Source organism: Pezoporus occidentalis, unplaced genomic scaffold (assembly GCF_034315485.1).
Source record: "Pezoporus occidentalis ecotype Australia unplaced genomic scaffold, CSIRO_AGI_Poc_V1 ctg22, whole genome shotgun sequence".
Lineage (NCBI taxonomy): Eukaryota > Metazoa > Chordata > Aves > Psittaciformes > Psittacidae > Pezoporus > Pezoporus occidentalis.
Genome location: NW_026914072.1, coordinates 1706076 through 1727542, shown reverse-complemented (window position 1 = coordinate 1727542; position 21467 = coordinate 1706076). Strand labels below are relative to the sequence as shown.

The following is a 21467-nucleotide window of genomic DNA, read 5'->3' as shown; positions in this document are numbered from 1 at the left end:
CAGGGTTCACCTCCAGAGCCTGGCACTCAACCCCAGAATGAGGACGAGGGGCTGGCAGGGATCTGCAGCGGAAATGCTCCCAGCACCAGGTGGTGGCTGAGCGCAGAGCAGGTACCAGTCCTGAGCCAAGCCATCTGTGCGGTGAAGATACACCCATTGTACAGGAGCAGCGACCCAGGCATGATCTTTCTCTGTAGGAAAACTACCCCCAAGATAAAAAGGGTGGTTTTCTGCTAAACAGGGAAAGTAATCATTGGGAGCAAAACTGTACAAAGCTATTTACTGTGCTTTTAAATTTGGGGGGTTTCCTCTCTCCTCAAAAAAGTTTCTGAAAACTCCTCGCTATTCCTGTCTGTAAGTGATACCAGTTTATGGAGAGGGGGGAAAACACAGGACAGGCAGTAAATCAGCCTGCTAACTAATCCAGAGTCCATTACCAAATGTTTTTCATTATGGGTATGGCTTCACTAATTTCTGCAATGCATTGTAGGCTATTTCTGGAAGCTTTAAAAATGCATGATGTTTCTGCATTTTAATACTGAACAGTGTAGTTATTTCAGTTTATTAAACAAAAAAAGGGGGAATCTGCTTAACTGCAGCTGGCTTTCATGTCACTAAAGGACTAAGCCAGTGCAGAAGCAGCCAAGCAGGAACCCTATTTAAGTCCAGCATGAAGAAAACCTTTCCAAACTCCTACACCAATTAGGATAATCTGGGTCTTTTGATGTTAAAATCCCCAAGAATCATATGGAAATCATAAAAAGCACAGTATTTAAAACAGATCCAGAATGCAGATAAAGTTATTTTTCCTCTTAACATTTCCACCAGAGCTGGGGGCACCATCAGCTAACAAATTCTTTGTAAGGCTTATGTCACTTGTACTGTAGTGCTTGCTTTTGGCTGAAGGAGATGAGGGAGGCCGTCTCTCAAAGTAGCTGCTCATAAAACAGCAGAGCTCCTGGGAGGCAAAGTAGGGCTGGGCCGGCACCAGGGTGAGCAGTAAGGCCAGCCCGAGGCCCTGTACACAAGCTGCTTCCAACCAGGGGAAAGGAGACCAAACAAATGCACAACAAGATCCACTGGCCAGCTTCTGGAGTCTCAGCTCTTGGACACTTTGGTGGGCTCTGTACAGACTTCCCTAAATGAACGGCATCCTTCATGAACACAAACAGAAGCTACAGGCATTGAAATAACACGTTTGAATCTGGGTAATGAGTTATCCTTAGGTGCAAAGCACTTCAGCCTTGCATTTCCTCATTATACTACGCTATTTCTGAAGCATCCAAATTTCTCTAAGTGTCCTGCTTCCTAGGAGACACAGAGCAAGAATTCTGTTTGCTTCAGCAATTCAAAAAAAAGCCATGGGCAGGAAAGCAAGGGATGTTTTGCTGGATGCAGAGTTGCAGAGCTGGGGGAATGTTTCATTTCCTTTAAATAAATTCTGATCAACAGTATTTTGCTGTGAAATCTGACACAGCAACAAACCTTTGCCAAAACCATATACATATATAGGAAGAGAGAAGCAGAGAAGGTATTTTACACCGTTCTTCCAGACTGTAACATAGTATTTTCTATAATGGGAGAGGTTAAACACGCCTTCTTGTGTAATACGCAGCACCAGTATTAAGTCTCCCTATGGAACTAGTTAACACACTCCCACTAACATGTGTAAGACGTTGTACAACAGAGTTCCCTAGAAGCAAGGGGATGGAGATGTGGCACGACTTGAGAACCTTACACTGGCATCTGAATAAATTGAAAAGTAAGCAAAACTCTTCATGTTTATACAAGCAACTTGACTGTACTCTAATAGAGGACAAGGGTACAAAACTATGTCCTTATAAAGTAATGCTCATCTTTTACTTATCTAACAAAAAGAAACACAGGAGAGGGTCAGAGGCTGCTGAAGGAAAAATACCCAAGTGTTAAGACCAGAGAAATGGAAAACAAAGATAGGAGTACTTGCAGACAGAGCACACACACACACAAAAAAACAACCCTTAAACACTGCTTATTTGACTATAGAAAGAATCACCGAATGTTGTTGTCAGTTGTATGCACACCTCTGAGAACCTGATATTTAAATTGTCAGTTTGACAACCAATAAAAATTATATTAACTGATGATTAGAATTACAGCTCTATAAAAAGAAAATAGGTAGTAGCGTTACATATGAATTTGAAATCAGCTTTTCTAACTAATCTCCTCAATTTTCAGTTAGGTTATTATTTTTTTTACAATTTTTCATTTCCCGTTGTGCCTTATGATAATACTAGAAATACAGTTAACATTGATTACAGCTTCCATAACTTCACAGTGCTTGAATTGCTTGCTGTTCCTAGTGTTTGTAGAAAACAAGCACTGCAGTTCCTGACACAGATATTACTCCTTATTACTTTTGCAGCTGAATAATATTCAGCCTGTAACAGAATCCTCCTAGGACTGAAAAGTACTCTTGTGCACACGGATACATGCACAAAAACAACTAAAAGCTAAAAGCAAACTTGCCGAGAACTTCTGGGTCAGCTTTTGACATCACCCATAGGAATGAAATCAGACACCGACCAATCAGGCACCATGAGGCTGGCAGTACAAAATAAACAAAAGCTGGGCCCAGGGCTCTACAATGAGGGAGGGAAGTGGAAGAGACTATTGTTCCAAAAGCTTTTAAATGATGTTGCTTTGTTTACTTCTTTTGACAATTCCTGAACTGAATCTTTAAAAAGGGAAAAGGCTCTCCCCTCCCAGGATCTGTTAAAACAGACTTGGGGGGTTTCTTTTCCCTGTTACTATTTGTTCTCTTTAACAATGTTTTTGCGAATCCTGTAAAGCGAACAGCACTATCCCGCTGCAGCACGTGGGAAGGCAGCATTCTTCCCAGCATCTCCACAGCGGCTCAGCACTGACATCAGTGCCAGATTTTCTGAAAAGCTGGGCAGGCTGTGTGCTAAGCTCTTTTCAAAATCTGACCCTTATTTAGGTGCCTTCCAGGAAGCTGAAGTCTTTAGAAATCTGGCAACGATCATAGATGCTGGGCATTTTGGGAAGCTGGAGCAAGAACTGTGCAACGAAACCACCTATCCGTGTGCTCTCCTGAGAAAAAAAGCGTCAGTTCTTTTGGTCTTTTTGCACTGTTGGATTGCTGAGCCTGCCTGGGATGAAACTCCTGCATGAGACTGTACCTTATTCACACGAGTGGGCTGAGGCAGACAATGCCCCGCGCAGCGTCATAGCTGCGGCTAGCTACAGCCGATGATTCACTTCTTGGACACTCTAACCTGTCACTGAACTCAAAAGATTTAGGATTAGGCCCAGAGTTCACTAAAAGCACACATGGTGTGTTTTTTCAGAGTTCAGCTCGGCTGAACAAAGCTAGCTCAATGACTTCAATCCTCTCAGTGCTTCCCCATAGGAAAAAAAAAGCAGCATATGTCTACAGTTTGGACCGGACTTGCTGCCCCCTTCCCATTTCTAACCATGCTGCGCAGTTAAATGTATAGGGACAAGTAAATGCATTCCAGAAGTAAAAGATAAACTCATGAATCCTGGAGTTGTACCAGTAAAGAATATCAGTCATTCTTGTATCTTTAATAAAATAGATCTTTTTCTACTCTTGCCAAGAAAATTAGTCTTAAGGTTCACACAAATAATTACATGATATGGAACAGTAAATTATTACAAATGCCATGGAATTCAAGCAGCCCCAACTCAGGGCCAGATTTTCAAATGTTTTGCAGATGTTTATGGTTTGCTGCAAAACTGTTGTCAAGTTACCCACACAACGCAGCCTTTACTGAACGATTCTGGCACATGGCAATTCATCTTCTTTGCACAGGTGTTGCATTCCAGAAATATTTTGTCTTCTTACAGAAGACTGGACTTCTACTTAAAAAAAAAGATTAAAAAATCACCATGAAAGAAAGCAGGTCCTCTCATCTGGGAGAGAAAAAAATGCCTCCCAAACTCAATTCATCTACCTTTTCAGGCAGAAGAAAACCTCCTTACAGGTACGAATCTATTCAAAATATGTTACAGATATCTGCTATTTCTGCAAAACTCGCAAACTGGGAGGCACAGTCCACTGCAGGGTGAAGCCCCAGGTTGCCTCTGACAAGGATACTGGGGTTTCAAATCCCAGGTAGTGTTTCAATGGTTAATTTTACTTACTGGAAGTTCACAGTTTGTGGGACTACCGAGGCCTAACCCTTGACTGTGGGAGAGAGTAACAGAAAGAGACTTTGTCCGGCAAACCCCAGGCAGAGCCACAGCAGGGACCTTGCAGGCGCTCAGGCAGAGCCAGTGTAGGCAGCATCAGCATCCCCACATGCAACCATCACAGTCCCCCTCAACCTCACCACAAAGGCACCACACACACCCACAACGCTCCCTTTTGTTTTGAGTTTTTATTCCACACTGCGTGGGGCAGGAAGCTAAACACAAAACTGGGTTGTGCAGCACTTTAGACCTTCCCTTTGACTGCTAAATTGCCTGGAGGCAAAGTGAAATGAAACCCTTGGGATTTAACAACTTTCCCTTTTAAGCATATGGAAATTAAACATTAAGCCTTAAAAATTTTCCAGGAGCAGATGTGAATCCAGATATATCACTTTGCAGGTATGGAAAAATACAACCAGCTATCTTTGACTTCTTAGACATTCAAGCCACGAAGCTCTTCAGAGTAGGAGAGCAAAGATGAAAATGCCAACGGACTGTTAACCTTTAGAGACACATTTTAAGAGATAATATGACTGAACCCAGGTAAATCAGAATTAAATTTAATCAACCTCCCACTTCCTAGCTACACCATCAGAGGAGAAAAATCTACAATTAGGAAAGAAATGGAAGGAAATTCAGACATCTTAAACTGAGCAAGATCACACCTCTGCAAACTTCCCTGACTGCAATTCCCACGTACCATATTACACACTTGTCATCTTAACAGTCCTCTTACAAATAATCAGTGGAAGGGAACATTTAAATAATATGTTGGAGTGCATATTAGCTAGATTTGGTTGTTGTTCTCTCATCTAGAGCAAAATGAATCTAAATTTGCAATTTAAATACTTTCTGTCAAACCCTTAAATCACCCTTCTCATTTTGTGAATGGAGTTAACATCTATGTGGTAGCTATGACCCACTAATTCATGTATTCCAATATAGTGGCTAAGAAAATGTAATTTTTTAACGTTTTGTTCTATGACTCCACACACAACTCCCTGGTGCTAATTTAAGAACACAGACCATGATGCTTCTAATGAGCAAAATATTAAAGTAAGATTGACTGTCACAGTCAGCAAAAGTCTCATCAAAGTTAGATAGATGTGAAGATATGTACAACAGGAATCTTAATTTTTAAGTGACAGGAGTATTCCAAGCAGGAACATAAAAGCCTCTATTAAAAAGAAGTTGAAATATATAGGCTTAAAATACAGATCCTTCTATGAAGTGCCTTTTTTGTCTCTCTAAAGAAACCATTAAATTATGATCATAATTCTAAACTTTTTTTCAAAATAGTTCACATGATTTTATGTTATATTGAAGCTGTATGTATGTTATTATTCAGGCTGATAATTTTTCTGGAGAAAGATAAACCACTGAATGGATAACTTTCACTGTTTAGGCATCTAAAACAATTTGTTTAAACATTACCCTGGGTTTTTTTAACACTATTTTTTCCTGCAAGTTACAGCAACAGTTTTCTTAATTTTCAGCTAGTTTGGTTTATCATTAGTTCATTGTAAGTTAGGAAAATGATTGGGAATCCAGAAAGTAAGAAATTTTGTTTTCCTCTTTCCATTTATGAATAAAATTAAGATGCACAATGATAGATTACTTAAGTAGTTCAAAAAACCTTGAAGTACTCTGTGTCCAGAAACAACTGGCACAAAGCACTAGCTGCAGACAATTAGTTTGCATAACCGATCGGTTTAAAAGCACATGTTCCAATATATTTTTTTTGTCTTGTATGCCAGAACATCAGTTAAACCACTAAAGCAGTCTTGAAATGTCACTTCTGTGTATTTTAATTGAATTTAAGCTATAACATTTTGCTACATGAATCGTGAGTTTAAAAAGATCTATTATATCTATTAAGAAATGTGATTCACTACTTTCAAGTATAAGAGGAATGTAAAAATTTAGAACACGAGTAAATCTACATAAGCAGTACACATGTATTTAGAGAAACCCAATTGTGTACAACAAACAGCTCTGGTTAGTAAATGATATTGACCAATAAAACTGAGCATTTGCTTAGAAAAGTAACTGGAAAGCAAAAATGCAAAACACAGTTACACTTAATTATTTAAATCAAAGTGCTCTGCTTGTTGATTTAAATTGTGATTAAAATCAGGGATTTAAATTAATCCACTCTGGATTGCATAAACATTGCCTTACTAAGAGGAAGCAGTAGCTTCATCACCCAAGAAGTCATTCAGGAAAAGCATTGTGACAGAGCACAAAGAAAGACTGAGGAAGTTCATTAATAGATATCCCTCTGCTGCCCAAGCTTTCTGGTTTGTCCCACAGAGAGAAAGCAAACACATGAGCAGGAGGAAGTGCTCACAGGAGGCGTGCATGCATAAAAACATGCACAGGTACTCTGAGATAAAATAATGATGATAATTTTTCATTAAAAGCAAGATTTTTCTCCTCAAAGCTAAACAAAATAGATTACTCATGCATTCTACTTATTCTTACTGGTCTTTTAATCAGTCTGTAGAACAGTCCATGTTCATACTTTTCCCCCATTAGCAGGAACATGAAGCATACTCCCTGTTTACCTGATACTGGCATTAACTACTATGTCATTTAAGTAGAAAGCAATACTAGATATTTTACTGAAATAGATTTAGCTCTCCACTCAGATACTCACACCCAAACCCCGTTCCAGTTTCTACCAAATCCTGGACTCCACATTTCTTCCTGAATAGTAGCAAGGTGAATAGCAGAAGCCAAACAGTACAACTTTGTGTTGAAGGAGATCTATCTACTCCAACTTAACTAAAAGTCCAATGTATTGCCAAGGTGATCTAAATACCAGTATAATGACAATGGAGCACAAACTAAAGTACTTGACAATGCAACCTACAGCATATTTACTGCAAGAGCCCTTTAATACCTTATATGAGAACATCCACTCGAGTAACAAGATTTATTTTTCAGCAGAGGTCCAATTAAAATTAAAATAATTGAAAGCGGGTAAGCCTTTATATTTTCTGCTTTGCAGCTTGATTGTGAAGGACAAACTGCTCTGGTTGAGCCCACTTCTAATAGGAACTACTTTTCTTTTTTTGATTTTACAAGAAAGTGTATTACAATCCAGAGAGGATGAGTCATCAGAAAATCCTTGTCTAGTTGCCAAAAACCTGCCCCTCTTCATTATGAATATAAAGATAAAAGCTCTTACAGTACATTAGCTGGCATACGCCTACACAGACAGTACAAATAAATTAATTGTGCCTAGCCTCAAACATCCAAAGAGGTGTAGTAGGAGCTCAGTCCATCTTCTTTCATTAACAAATTAAACTGTAATAAAGCATCAACAGTTCTCTTATGTATATAAGTTTGGCTGTCGTATGGAAAGCTTTTGCAGGTAGCATGCTTTCTTACATGCATACATAGTAATTCTACCCACATTAGTTTGCATCCACTGTATAAATACCATGCCGGGAAAAAAAAAGAATAAATGTTGGAGTAAACCCATTTGCCATCCTAAAGAACTATTCAGAAACTGCATAGGTTTTTGGAAACAAAGAGTTGGGTACTGATGTTTACCAAACAGGGAATTTGGGGTATGATAGTATGACGCTATTTCATACATGCAAAATTTACAAGCTTTTTGCATCTGACAAGAAAGGCACATATATTTGGAAGTGTAAGTGCACTGTGTCTGGCCTGGCATATTCAGGATCATTCAAAAACTGTACTACTTGCAAATATCAAGACTATTTCATATAAATAATACACATGTGCATTTTACAACACCGCCAGTGAGAATACAGATTAAAAGGAAAGTCACTGTATAAAGTACTGTACAGGGACCAGAGGCCAGAATTACTGGAAATAAAATTTCCCATCAAACCCCTGCTACAGATGAACTGTTTTCCTTCTGGAATGCTCACAATCTTTAGCATGAGAAAGTTATACACAACCAACTTGAAAAACAAGTTTAACTCTACTTAGCCACAAGCTAAGATTACACCCTCAAACACACCTTTCTAAGATTTCTTATGAGAGGTTTGTTTGTGCAATCCAGTTAAGGGCAATTTGTTAAAATTGCTCTGTGATTTTCTTTATCCTTTAACTGCATAATTTAAGCAACCTGTATTTTATAAGTTCAAAGAATTTCTTTTCTAATTACATATTTCTGTTTTTACCTCCTGAAAAAAAATGAAGCTGTAGCAAAAGTAGAAAAAAAAAAAAAAGGATGGAAGACAGATATTGGCTCAATCTATCATAGACAGCAACTTCTTAGTTAATGAGAACAGAGAGTGAGTTAACATAAAATACAAGGGTTTGAAATGATCTGCAGTCTGTGTTACTGCTACTCTACCTTTCTAGCCTCCAACCCCCGAGCTGAGAAATGCCAGAGAGAAAATCAAAGCACTGATTTCAGAGGAGTCCTCTGGAAGCTAAGCAGTACCATTGACACCCAAAGGCCAGCAGCTCCCAGCTGTCCGAAGCCTCAGTGATCCCTGTACAAAGAATTTTACCCTCTGTGTTTTGGTCAAGCTGTTGTTCAGATCCCTCCCCAAATGCAAGGGCTGCGATGTTCTGGCTGTCAGCCAGGGCTTCCTTCCAGCTTTGTCTCTCCTTAAGTTTCACTTTGTATCTTCAACCACAGACAATGTTCTTCTCTTCCTACCTCAGGTAAGCGCACTGCTGCTATCTGATGTTAGTAGCTGTTATGTGGTATTACACATGCAGACAGAGCCTCAGTGCCTCCCAACCAAGCTCTGAACTCCATTTGCAGAGGCCAGCATTTCTCCTCGAGGTACAGCGGCGTGACCAAAGACGCAGACATGCACCTTAATCAGACTGTGGCTCACTACTCCCATTGCACATGGTTTTGTTTTTTTCCAGAGATCAGTTTTGACAGGCACCAAGACCAGTGCAGACATACTGGTCTGGACTCGTGACATCACCTGATTAATAAATCCAAGGAAGGTTTGGCAGCTCTGGCTATGGGCAGCCAGCCCGCGGCAGAACAGCAGCCACACATCAGATAATGCAGTGCTAACTCATAGCTCTATACAGTACTTCAATCAATCAACAACTTACTCACAAGCCTGCTGTATTAACTGTCGCCTACTGTAAGCACTGAAAGCCCTGCCAATGCACAAACCAAACCCTGCCAGACACAGTGGGGGCATCAGAGCTCCCACTTCTGCCCCCCTCCAGCCAGAGGGATGTGGAGGTTGGCGGTGATGTTATCGTCACAGTAGCGATGGCAGTTGACAGAGCCCTGGGACTGCAACTTTGCTTTCACTGACCTGAGAACAGACTTTGCCCCAACTCCACAGTGGAATGCATAGGAGCCTTGCTGAGTGCTCTTCATTTCGCTAGAGCACAGCCAGGCTCACGGCCTTCCAAGCTGAGGCCACAATAGGTCCTTTTTTAAATGTATTTCTTTATGAACAGCACGTCATAATTGCAAAATGCTTACTTAGCAATATGGGTTCATCACTCTGCCTGAAGACTTTTCCTCTTTCATAAGTAAAGGAAGCCAGCCCAGCTTCCCGTTATACATCTGCCAGCGTCGGCACTAATAAAGCACCATCTTTGGCCAAAGTCAACCACAGCCATCACACAGATACGCAATGCCTGATGTGTAACTGTAGATATTCTTTCTTTTATGGGGTTAATACTTGCCCTTGGGGATAATTGTGAAGGACTTTAGATGAGAGATTTCCATAAAAGGCAGTAAGAGTCACTCAGCTAAAACCACACATAACTCAAGCTAGTTTACCCCTTTGCATTATTTACATGTCTCCCTTTAATGTGAATGCATCTGTTTAAAGGCACAGTGCTGCCAGTGTTCCAAGCAGGCAGCTCTTCTCTGGTGACCAAATGTGTCTTTTCAGAATTCAAATTTCCACGCATTTCCAAACTATGCCTGTTCCTTGGCTGTCAGAAAACAAAGGCCCAAGCCTGCCTTTCCTGTTGCTGCCAGGGAACTGGCTGTGTCAGATACTGAAATCCAGCACACTGCTATTTCAAACTGGCAGTCTCCTGACTCCAAATGAGCACCTGGCTACTTTGTGAGTGGACCCAGAGAAGGAGGAGGAACCACCGGCGGGCCCAGCCCTTCCACTCTGTTTCCCTGTTCCCAGCATACAGATTCGGGCTCATGCCTTCCTTGCAAGGGCTTCTACCAAATCAAAAATTACACCAATACACCTAGGTAACCAGAGACTTTTCCAAACCGCTTACAGCTTAGCCTTCCATTTTAAGATCACAGGGTTTTTTTCAGGTTTATTTCTAGCGTATACTTACACGATCAGCATCAGCAAGGTTCAAGTTACAACAATGAAATTTAACTACATTAGCAGGGAGAGTGCCTTCCGTACAACAGTTTTGTTTTTAATGTTTGAAAAATGCAAACAGTAATAAGAGCAAGGTAGAAATACTTTCATTTGATTGCATGCTTCTGCCTCTGACTACACGTATGAACTTGTTTCCTGGTCAACGGGGATTTTTTGTGGGTAGGAAAACACAATTCTGCCATCTACTCAGTCCCTGAGTATCTTGTTTTTATAAGGCACAAAGGTTTTGTCAGTCAGGTTACCTAGGAGTGAAAGTCATGTCTCATAATCTGTAATACTGTTGCCCATTACACACCATCTGGTAATACAGCCAAAGATAATCTGATTTTTTTCTTTTAAAAACATCACATAGCTATATCATGTGGTGCATGCAATATGAGAAATTACTTATTTAAATATGGTGCTTCTATATAGTTTACAAATCCACGGTCACTAGCAGTTAATCTGAAAGCAGTTTTGAGCAGGGCTTTTTTAATTGTTATTTCAAATGCTGGCTGAGGTTTTTATCTGTTTACAATTACATCTAAGATTGTATAATCAAACAGCTAACATCTAATCTAACCAATCTTTAAGAAGCTGTTATTGGAATTCAAAAATGGGTCTACAGTGGAACAAATATCATGCCAAAGTTTCACATCCCAAAAGCAACAATGTCTTATTGCAGTGTCTTCACCAGAAAGAGCCTGATATAATTACAGACAACTATAGACGACTTGTTCAATGTGATGCAGGAGTTCTCACGTATTTTAACTAGATTCTGGAAGTCTACCCATAAAGAGCTCCATACAAGTTACTGGTCCATCAATATATCTGCAGGTCTGCTGCAGATTTGCTTTTGTCACTTTATTTTCAGTCTCCAAAAATAATCAAAATAGTTAGTGAGTTGCCAAAAGTTGTATCCTCACAAAATAAACCAAAAGAAGAGAGTCAGTCATGCTGGGCTAAAGAAGACTGTTACAGAAGTGATTAACCAAGTGAAGGCAAATAGGTCATTTGCTGTTGCTCAACTCCTTCGCCACATTATTTCTGCAGCCCTTACATTCTCCAAGGCCAAACCTTCAAACACCAGTATCATCCCCTTCTGATGCAAAAGACACACCCAAAACATTTTCAAGAAAGGTGGAAAGCAGTAAAAGGAGATTTTGGTGATTTGCAGGCAGGTTCTTCTGGGAAGCTTACATATTTCTAGGAGACTACAACATACACAAACATCTGTACCTCTGATACAATCACATAATCACCATTCAAATCTGGATAGCTACTTTTCTATGCATATTTTTATTACTTTCTCTTCCTGGAATAATTAACCACTTCCAGGATTTTTTATTTTTTTTTAAACTTAAAGAGTAAAGACTTAATTTTCACCTGACTCTTCAATTAAAATTCTGAATAACTCCGATTTTTCTTGCAGGCCACCTTTGAATCAGCCTATCAGGCTGCTTTGTCCTTTTGCACTGGCAGGCTCTGTTCCCATCAGAGCCTCTGGGCAAGCCAAAGCACAAACATAAAGCTACAATAATCTTATTTAGCGACACACCTGCATCACTCACCAGAAGTTTCCACGATCTTAGGCTTCATTTAGGGAGAGGGAGGCAGCCATGCTCTGACAAAAGAAGATTCCTCGCAATTTCATGTTGGGTGGTGGCTCACCAGAAGCCCAACCGCTAGGACGCCAGACCACGCACTGTGAGGAGGCAGGAAACATTCTACAGCCTGGTGAGCAGAGCGATAGAACCCGAGCCCCATCTGTGAGGTCACTACTCCTCTCTCACATGCACCTGTGGAGTCCTAAAAGCTCCAGACCTCATCTGCAAAGCTTGTCCCGTTTCCTCTGCTCTCTAAATCCAATCGTCCCATACTTGCTTCCCTCTGACCAGGCTGTCCAGCTGCCTGTGTCTATCAGGAATGTTCTGCTACTAGAAGGGACGTGTATAAAGCATTTAAGTACCTGGCAAGCATTTTCTTCAATGAAGACATGCTAGGAACTAGGCAATCATATTTTCAGCTGTGCTGCCTGCCAGAAAAGTGCACAAACTTCCAATAGCAAAGAAATGAGGTAATTTTGGTCAACTGCCAAAATCAGCACATTTCCTCTTTTGGTTCTGGATGCTGCACCTCCACACTGCATGATGTGTGACAAGTTGTGAGAGGGGGTGTAGCCTCTCAGAAAAGGAAATAAAAATTAAACCGGTGGACGTTATTATGATAAAAAGGAGGGACGTAGGAGATTCAAAAAAAATCATGAAGCATCCTAATGTCTCATGACCTGAAAAATCTATTTATCTGGATTGCAGGACAACCTTCCTAAGAATATGTCAATACCTTATCTAGATATTGAAGAAATGCAAAGCCACACCCCCTTAGGAGAATTCGAAAGGCTTACATGAGGGATGCAGCTTTTGGTTAGAAGGCTGGACTGGAATTTAGCAGATCAGGATTAAGCCCTGGTCTTGCTGTAAGCTCCTGTGGGGCTTGAGCAAGACCCCTAGCTTCCCTTGCCTGAGACCTTCTCTTGTGCGTGGTCTGGTGCATTTAAAAACTAAGCTTTCCCGAGCTGGGAGTATGTCTTTACAGTAGAGCAGAGTCTGGAACACTGGATTTTGGGTGTTCATAGCCTCTTAATGCTAATGCAGCGCAAAACAAAACGACAGTAGTAGTAGTAATAAGAATAATAACAGTAATTATCTTTCAGTCTTTATTTTCAAGTTAATGTCTGCCAAAATGTGTTAGAGAAGTTTCTCATTGTGGCAACTACTATATTTATGTATGTAATTTACAAGCAGCTCATCTGAATAATTTGAATTTTTTATTAAGATTATTTTCTCATTTTCCATTGAGAAGCCTTCTTCGATACTGACTCACATTCAGCCTTGTAGGGAAAAGTGCCAAGCATTTGTTTTTCTTACGTCTCCAGTAGTTATTTGATTCGTGCATTGAACTCAGCAAAGCCAAAATTGAATGTGTACAATCTTAATTTAATTATTTAATATATTTCAAACTTCAGTGTGATTTTAAAAAGATCTTTCATGTGGGATAGTGGAAATGTGCCAGGGAAACATAAAAAACTGTACGTAATCCTCTCTCCCCACTCCTTTCTTTCAGCCTCCCTCAGAAGGAGGTTAGGTGAACTCAAATCTAGCAGAGTTAGGGTGAGCTAGTTTCATTTCAGGTTGGCTAAAAAAAGTTACCAGGGCATCATGCCAAGCCTGCCACTTTTGAGATAAATATGACTTTTCTTTCAGGGTAGTTTTATGAGGGGCACAGCAAGAGGCTCATATACTATGGCAATTCAACTGCAGACTTAGCTATGCAGCAGCTGCCACTGCTTCATTGTAAACAACAGTTTGCTCTGAAGTTCTCTCAAGAAGTTTACAAAAGGGACAGTGTATTTTTCTGATGTCTGTTACAGTGGTGTGGAGATACACAGGTCGCCTTTGACTCTCACCTTCTGCATTACAGAGCCAAACCGAGTTCTGCAGAAAGGGTTAGACCTTGTATTTGCCTGTTCTTTTCCTGATGACACTCCCCTCATCTATTTGATGATTACAGCCAGCTTACTTTTCTTGGGAGGGTCAGATTGGCAGATGAACTGTAGTGAAGAAAGGAAACATGTTAAGTATGAAAACATTCTCATAAGCTCTCACAGGAAAAGGATGTAGCTAACAATAAAAGAGAACACTGCATTTCTCTGCCAAACTTTATCATGCAAGATTATGCATTTCCAAAACTTACATCTAAACCAGTTAAATATCAGTAGTGCTACATTTACAGAAGACATATGCTAAAATAGCCTTCCTACATTCCCCGTAGTAAGTCTGTTCTGGAGGTTCCGTTTTGATGTTAGCAGTAGGCTAATGTATCACCACTTCACTTAACTCAGGATACCACCAGAGTTCTGGGAGTTACAAAGTGAACCGCTTCACCACTGTCTGACCAGTTCCATGAGTGATCTGTGAGGGAGCAGCTCCAAGAGCCACTCGGGCAAGGCTGCCACTGACTGCTTAAAGCAAGCATCATCCACCAGATCCTCACCCATAGTATTGATGCCCTGGACTCCTGCCAGGCACAAATACTGTTTGCTGTGTAGTTGGAAGGCTAATTACTTAAGGTTCATCGCTCCTTCTCTGGGGCTGTTCCCTGCACTTCTTCAGTTTTGCAGAGCTGGTACAGTAAAGTCAAAGAGCTGATAAAAGTATGGTCTAGGCATGGCTTTGAACTGCTTGCCTTTTCTTGGCTTATTGGCCATATCATTTGTGGTTTCACTGAAAAGCTTCAGCTCTGACTACTCCGGCCAAGATTCATGGCTTTCAGTGCCTTTCCAGGGAGCAGTCAGAACAAGATTTTTGATGGCCCATCCCTAGCCCAAGCATTATTCCCAGAAATATACAAGCCAGGAGAGACCTATTGACCTTTGCTGTCATCAGGGCAGCTGGTTTTGACTCATTCCTCATTTTGTTCACCTGTGGATGCATCTGCCAAACAGGCAGCACATGTGATTTTTCCTCCACACAGGCTGCTGGACAGACATTTGCAGCCAGCCCTTGGTTTACACTTGGTATTTAATCAGTGGAGTGAACGCCCAGGTCAATACCTGTACTCAATTTTACAAATGAAAAGAAAGAAAAGCTGCTGGCAGGTCATTTTCAGAAAGGGATTAAGGGGGCTCTGTAACTTGCCTTACCCTCACAGATCTGGAATTGCTGCATGTGATGAAAGCAGTTTATTAATAGTTCATCACAAAATAAACTCAGAGATTTTATGTCCTAAATTATGTGTGATTGTTTCGCCTGTTTAATGGCTGTTAGTGTAATGGGAAGTCAAAAATCACTGTTATTACACCTGTAACTAAGGATTTTTAAACTATTAATTAAGACGAAAAGAAAAAAGACAAGTCCTCAGCAAGAGTATTTCAAAAAGCTGTGATCATTCTGCGAGCAGACTTAAATACTGACTCAGTATTTCTTCTGGTCCTGGGATACACCAGTTTCAGCATGTTACTTCAGAGGAGAATCAGCTTTTCTGCAAAGACTGAGACCTATGCATTAGTTTCCCCACTTAAAAATGGTTCTTTACATACATTTTCATAATAAAGCACTTTATAACTATTACCTAATTATTGCTTACAGCATTAAGTAACAAGGTATTATTACTCTAATTTTACAGAAGAGAACAAATCATGAAATGTGAAATACTTATTCTGCTTTTGCGTAGGCTTTCACATATTAATTAATTATGAGACTTAATTACACTCAATCGCACCACTCCAAGCCAATTACGGAAAATTGTGTAAAGCAAAGAAGTAGGGAAATCACTGTCTCAGAGACAATCACTTACACTGACAGCACTTTCCACATAGGTATATAAAAAGACTTTGCAAATATTAACTCACACAACCTATGCATTGAATAGATTTTTCTTTGAATTTTTTTTTCACATCTGCCCCTACACTAGAAATCTGAGCAATGAATACTTCTCCCAGCCTCCTCACTCAACTCTGCCCCAGAAACCAAATGCAAATCTCTGCCCCCTGACTTATGCCTTAATCATATGATCACCTTTCTTCCCAGAAGCAGTAAAAAAAAATCCCCAGGCACGTTAAAATCACCAGATTAGAAAAGCTCTAATCCAATGACTTCAAACGTGGGTTGGTGAGAATTTGTATATGTGATGTACATACATTGCAAAATATTTTTAAGCTTTCTATTTATTTTAAATCTACAGCAATTTTATACACTGAGGTTTAGCCCACAAGGGGAATGGTAGATCCTTGAAAACATCACTTTAAAAAGTTCTTGTTCCACTGAAGTATCTATGAACATTTCTGCACCTTATGTTGAAACATTAATTCATGATTTCCCACAGCACTTAGCCGAAGGGATTCACAACACATTTCAGTGCCTTCAGCGGCAGCAGGATTCCATGGGGAGCCATTCTCCTATTTCCAAGTCATGGCTTTTACAAAGATGGACTAAGCCAAGGAAAACTGTCCTTTTTATATTAACTGATCCTCCATTAAAATCAGAGGAGAAACAAGAGCAATTCTCATCTTCCGCAGTGTGTCTAAAGAGGGCTATGAGTTCAAGTAAATCTATTTGATTAAAACTGGGGACAGACAATGAACTGACAAATTTTAATCTGAATTTTCCTTTAATTCTTTCCTCTGTTTTCCAGTGAGTAAAAGATTCTGTGAATAAAGATGTAAATGTAAGTGGAGAAGACTCCACTGATTTCTAACAGACTTTTTTGGAGCCAAGATTTCACCCCAGTCTTCACAGTTATGACATTTTGTGTTCAATCTGGCCTATTCCAGCAGAATAGTCAGTCTGTGCTCCTCGCAATTATGTCTTGTTTGCATCACACCATAACAAGTGTGCTACAAGAGTTTCACGCACTGGAATCTACCACACAGTATTTTTTAAACACTTTCCAGTTGTCTAAGTCAGCCTCACGGCACAGCAGCAGAATTAAACACAATGGGATCGGGACTGTGTTGTAAAAAGGAAGAAAATAAACATTAACATTTTGACTGTTTCTTACAATTTTTCTAAGGACTCTTCAGTAAAAACCAGAAATACCTTGCTGAGCCTGAAAAACCAAAGAGTTTGCAGGTGCAGTTAAATTAGGCAGCTTTCAAATACATTTTTTTCCTCATTCTGCAAAATTTTCCCTACATTGTCCAGCAATACTTCCATTAGGCCATGAAAGGGCAGTTACAGTGTAAACCAGGCAGAGATAACCTAGGCATTTGAAAGACATGCTCAAATCCACACCCAAATTTCCATACCTAATGACACTTTATCCCCGCCTGAGTAAACTCCTACTTTTCCCTGTTCAGACAAGGGAGATGCCATCCACCTCTATTTAGCCACAGAGGGTGATGGCCAGGATCCCCCTCTGAAAGCCTTCAAAGGCACACAGCTTTCCTCTGAACATAGCAAGAACTAGAAACTTTCTTTGGTAAGACCGACTTACCAAGCGCCAAAGTTTAGCAACAGATTAAGTACCCAGTCCTCTTAATTTGGACCTCATACTCCAAGCTTGGGAACAGACACTTTCTTTGAAGATGCAAACTATAAATTGCAAGCATACCTTTAAGGCATGAGCCTACATCTACCATAGTATTGTTAAAACAAATATCAGCACAAATTCTGCGTTAATGACAGAGTCATGTATCTTCCATGCTTTTAATACTAACTCCTGAGCTTAATTATTATATTTAGTGTCTGCGCAGCAACACTTCCTACCCAGCACCCATCACCAGTCCAGCAATTAATTGCATACCATTGACCTTCATAGAACACCATGGAAATCTCATTACTGTACAACTCAATTGCATTTCGCACAACACTGCCCCATAACTATGTGTTATTATAAAAAAAAAAAAAAACACGTGCTTACAAAAGGGATAGTTGAGCCAACTGAACTATTTATAATTTGCAAGGACAAAAAAACATTTCGCAAGGTTTGCAACATGTATACAAAATTACTTTGCAGCCTTAATACAAGACAAATGTTACTAAGATTCACATTATAGACAAACGTGGAATGGAAAATATTCCCTGAAGTCATCATAATGGCAGGGTTATGCAGTATGCTATTTACAAGCTATTCACCGATGTCCTTTTCCTTTCAGCCAGAAACCTATGGTAGAAATAAACTGAAGAAGGTCAATTAATTGAAAATGTGGTTCTACATCTGAAGAACTGAATGTGTAAAATGAAGCAGCTGAAGGAAAGGACTACACTTCCATATACTATTCAGTACTAGAAGAGAGGACTAGTAGTCATGGCCTACATTTTATACCTCTCTGCAGGTTTGCCACTTTGAGGGGGCTACATCCTGCTTATGTCCTGCTGTCGTGGTTTAACCCCAGCTGGCAAATCCAAAACATAGCACATGCCAGTTACTATGAAGCAATTAACTCTATTCCAGCCAAAACTACCACATCTGCTTTATTTTCCTCTCATTTCTAAGAAAATGCTACCACTGAGCACATTTCTTCTATGTATAAGTCTCCTTGCTCCTTTCCAAACCAAAGGGTTCACAAAGTAATTATTGCATGACTACTCTGATTTCAAATTGGCATGCTAATAAAAGCTAATGTAAGTCAGGGCACTTTCTCCTTGGATTCACAGGCTGAAATGAAATGAAATAACTTGTCATGCCCAAGACTGTAATGCTGGCTTCCAAGTTCTCAGACTCAAGTGACCTAGCAGGACAGAGCCACGAACCTCCAAACTAATACATCTGCACCAGCTGCAGACTCAGAGAAGGGACTGATGCAGTAAGTAGCATCGGCTTCTCGGACCGTGTACATGTGCATTGAGGAGCCCCAAAAGCTGCTGTTTTGATAGTTTGCACTGTCCTTGTGCACTTGTGAGTTGTTCTTCAAATTTCTTGGAGGCATTAGTAGGCAGCAGGCTGGCAATCTACCCACATGCATGGTGAGGTGAATCACCCATCCTCCAAAGACAACACACAAAGACTATCAAGAGATAACTAGGGAGTAAACTGGAGGTCACCACCAAGCTTTCTTGCAACTGAAATGAGTAAGGTATTACACTTACTTTAAAGCACTGCATTTTCCAGACATCTTGTTCAATGTTCTACAAGCAATGAGAAAGCTTTTTACCATAGCAAATTCCGCATGGCTCAGGCAATGCATTTAATTTCACCAGAACTCCATTACAATTGGGTTTACCAATTCAATCAATTTTCAAACATTTTTGGTTAAAGATTTGTAACCTATACTGCCAATGATGTTAAGATTATCTGACAAACAAAACTCATCAACAATGCTCTGCTGTGAAGAATTGCCTACACATTGAATGGATAATATCTGAGGCAATTCAGAGCTGTATGATAGTAGTGGCTTTGGTTTGTGGGGTTATTTTATGATTGCTAAAATTTTCTAGTTGATATCAACCATTTACTACTGCCTGTTTTCATAGATTTTTCTATTTCTACAATACAGCAGAGGGAACATGAAGTGAAACTAGCTTCACTGTCATGAAAAAAGGATCTTATAATTCACTTTGCTCCCTAATCACAAATGCACAGAGAGCACAAACTAGGGAAGAAATATGTAAAGTGATGCTACAACATAGCATGCAAAATTTAAAATCTCATTTCCTGTGGAAGCATGGGTTACAAATCAGAATAGAGAGCACACACATTACTGAGGTTACTGAAAAGTTGTGGGCAAGGCTGCGATTTGGAGGTAACAACCCTGTTCTGCTGGAAACTAAATGCAAAATTCCCATTGATTTTGTTGACACCTTGGCTTAGATGTTCTTGAGGCCTGATCACAGAGCTTAATAACATACATAGATGCCTGGAATGACTACCTTTACGTTCCGACGTAAAAAGAAGTCACAAAACAAATGTAAAGATGACAGGCAAGCCTCCCCTCTCCCAGCCAGGAAAGCTTTTATTGCCATCTCTTCACCACTTTCACTTCTGCCAGAACTCCCCTCTGCCTGCGTGGCCCCCTCCAGCTGTCCAAAGCCTCTCCTCCAGACAGTACTGCTGAGCAGGCGGAGCATGGATTAAACAGCATTAGATGTTCTTTCTTTCATTTTGTTCCCAGTAATTTATAAAATTATTTTCCTTGTTGCAGATATTTTTAGATGGGGTAAAGCAAATGTTAAAGAAAAAAATAACAGTCTCCAAAATCAGAATATATCAGAAGCTCAACAATACTTAATGTGTCTCTGTGACCATGAATACGTACACAAACACACGCACATGCATACATGCACACAACAAGACTGAATTCAAGTCTTTTGGAGGAGGCTCACAAAAAAAAAAAAATAATAAAAAACCATGTTTGACAAGAAGGGTCTGTTAAACACAGGATTTAAGCAAGGTTCTTTCATTTGCACAGATCACTTACAGCAACAGCAATTCATTAAATTCTCCCATAAAGATTGTGCTATATTTTGTCTAAAGCGACACATTCCTTGCAGATCACAGTGCCTTTCTCATGCTGCTAATAAGATAATCTGTTACATGAGGCTTACAAATCCATTTAAATTGATTTTAATTAATGAATCAATCACTAGCCACTGATGACTAGGTCTACAGACATCAAGCAATTCAAAGCCCCAGGCCTCTAATCCCAAACCAAAATCCACATTAGAGCAACAGGACATCTCTCTGATCAAGAGTAATACAAAGATGTTCAGTTCATACACATTTAAAGTGTATAAACTTGATCAAAATGTATCTCCAGATCTTATGCATTACAGTTCCCATATTCAGGACTATTCAACTAGGAAAACGTTATTAAATCATTTACATTTCTTTGCAAGTGAAACAAATGAAATCAAGCACAACTACAACTGGCTTCTAAATTTTCAGATGCTTATTCCACTTTAAGGTTTCTTTTGTTTGTTCTTAAACAGTTGTTTAACATTAATTAATAGAAAATTGCACTTCATATGGTCATAAACATGAACAATGCCTTTTACATACACTTTGATCCTGTGGAAATTCACTGCTAAAGTGCTTAAGTTTTCCCTTAAACAGAAAACAAGAAGAAATATTTCTGTCCCAAAAGCAGCATGCAGAAGCAGCATAGAGAACATCCTTGTTATTTCAGTAAGTAAATTATTATCATTATTGTTATTACAAGAAGTTAATTACAATGCAGTGAGTTAAATCCACAATAGGTGGTGTGATGCTGAACACTGAAATCCCTAAAGCATCAGCATCTGGTTCCAACAGCAGAGGGGACACACCTGAGTGAGGCTGATTCTCCTACAAACAGCTGATGCTCAGCACAGCATCTTTGCATAAAGCACCACTAAAACTATGCAAGAGAAAGAAAGAAAGAAGTGATCCATGCCTCGCCAGGAGCCTCCTTCCTGGATGTAAGCATCTAGCCCTTCTTTCAAAGGCTGCTGCTTTTTCTTTAAA

General features: G+C 39.8%; 1 protein-coding gene across 8 annotated transcripts in view; it reads right to left on the bottom strand.

Annotated features, from left to right (window-relative positions):
- The window catches only part of TEAD1 (TEA domain transcription factor 1), a 165078-nt gene that overhangs the window by 130618 nt on the left and 12993 nt on the right, over positions 1–21467 (bottom strand). The window contains exon 1 of one of the 8 annotated variants that reach the window (XM_062620192.1): positions 12098–12227. The exons of 6 other annotated variants lie outside the window; for them this stretch is intronic. The gene's annotated coding sequence lies outside the window, so the exon portion shown is untranslated. Of the gene's footprint in view, positions 1–8866; positions 9125–12097; positions 12228–21467 lie in introns of those variants that run through there. One more of the 8 variants, XM_062620191.1, reaches the window with a different exon arrangement.